This window comes from Oratosquilla oratoria, chromosome 11, assembly GCF_046742065.1.
Source record: "Oratosquilla oratoria isolate Oo_2021 chromosome 11, ASM4674206v1, whole genome shotgun sequence".
Classification (NCBI taxonomy): domain Eukaryota; kingdom Metazoa; phylum Arthropoda; class Malacostraca; order Stomatopoda; family Squillidae; genus Oratosquilla; species Oratosquilla oratoria.
Window position 1 is genome coordinate 2,438,777 of NC_134787.1, and position 2,372 is coordinate 2,441,148.

Below are 2,372 nucleotides of genomic sequence, written 5' to 3' on the forward strand. Positions count from 1 at the left end.
TGTTTCCTTCCGATTTCCTTAGTGGTTACCAGGAAAATTTGTGGACCACGTGTTGTTTTAGTGATCGTTCTGCATATATATATATATGTATATATATATAATGTATGTATATATATATACATACATATATATATGTATATATATGTTTTTATATATATATATGTATATATATATACATACATATATATTAAAAGTGATGGCTAGTTGTGCATTAATAATTTTCTTAAAGGTATTTTCCATATACCTTATTAAGGATTTGTTTTCCTTTGAAAGGAAATTTATGACTTGGCTGTATGTAGTCATATTAGCTAGACCGCGATTTCGGGTTCAAGACCCTTCTTCAGTAGCTATAGGGATAAGAATTAATCCAAAGATTCTAGTAAAGATCTAAGTTTTATACTAGAGTTCCTATACTTGCTAATCACTGGGGGAGGTCACTTGGTATTACGGGCAGGGACGAAATGTCACGTGCGCTAGGGAGCCTCCGGGTTTGTGTTGTGACGGAATGTGGCGTTTTGTCTCGTAGTTGGACGAGTGTCGTTTTGTCTCGTATTGGCGCCACTCGTCCAACTACGAGACAAAACGCCACATTCCGCCACAACACCAACCCGGAGGCTCCCTAGCGCACGTGACATTTCGTCCCTGCCCGTAATACCAGGTGACCTCCCCCAGTGATTAGCAAGTATAGGAACTCTAGTATAAAACTTAGATCTTTACTAGAATCTTTGGATTAATTCTTATCCCTATAGCTACTGAAGAAGGGTCTTGAACCCGAAATCGCGATCTAGCTAATATGACTACATACAGCCAATTCATAAATTTCCTTCCTAAGGAAAACAAATCCTTAATAAGGTATATGGAAAATACCATTAAGAAAATTATTAATGCACAACTAGCCATCACTTTTAATGAAACATGCATTAGAGAAAAACTCCTGCCTAAATACACTGACAATATATATATATATATATATATATATATATATATATATATATATACATATCAGTATATATATGTATATATATATGTATATGTACACATACATACATGTATATATCTATATATACACACACACACATATATATGTATATATATATATATATATATGTTATATATATACATATATATGTATATATATATATATATACGTATATATATAAATATATGTATATATATACATATACATATATATATATATATATATATATATATATATATATATATATATATATACATATATATAAGCACTGGGAGAGGTCTCCCAGACCTACAGTAACCCGTATCTTCTATTGGTCCAAAGTAACCAATCAGAGAAGACCCCTTCGTGCAGTGAAGCCAATGATCCCAGCTCCAAGTATAAAAAGGGCATCCATAGGCCTTGTACGTCAGATCGCCCGAAAGATGGAACCAGGAGGTTCCAAAACGGCGGCAACAATCGGAGAACTATTAAAATACGTTAAATCTGAAGAAAAAAAGATTGTGCATTGTAGTGAAGCTACACACAGTAAAATAATCAACAATGAACCCTCTTTAGCCTTCAACCTCGCATATCTATAAGACATTATACTACCTGGCTACACATAAATATATATATATATATATCTAATATAAAAAAAATTAATGGTTGCTTACGCCGTCCGGTGGTAATTCGGTCACACACAGGTGGTGGTTGGGAAGGATGGCCGGGGATTCGTCAAAGTTAAAGAAATCGAAGAAGAAGAGGAAGAACTCGAAGAAGAAGAAGAAGAAGAAGAAGAAGAACTCGAAGAAGAAGAACTCGAAGAACTCGAAGAAGAGGAAGAAGAAGAACTCGAAGAACTCCAAGAAGAAGAAGAAGTAGAACTCGAAGAAGAAATCGAAAAACTCGAAGAAGAACTCGAAGAACTCGAAGAACTCGAAAAAGAAGAACTCGAAGAACTCGAAAAAGAAGAACTCGAAGAACTCGAAAAAGAAGAACTCGAAGAACTCGAAAGAGAAGAACTCGAAGAAGAACTCGAAGAAGAAGGAGAACTCGAAGAACTCGAAGAAGAACTCGAAGAACTCGAAGAAGAACTCGAAGAAGAACTCGAAGAACTCGAAGAAGAACTCGAAGAACACGAAGAAGAACTCGAAGAACTCGAAAAAGAACTCGAAGAACTCGAAGAAGAACTCGAAGAACTCGAAGAAGAACTCTTTATTTTCCAAAAAAGGGGCGTAGCCCAGGGCGCGCAGCGCCCGCGCCTAAGGCGCAGCGCCGCAGGCCAAGGCCCCCGGCGTAGCTGGGCCGGCGCAGCCGATGGGCTTGTATATATATATATATATATATATATATATATATATATATATATATATATATACACATATATATACATATATATATATATATTTATGTA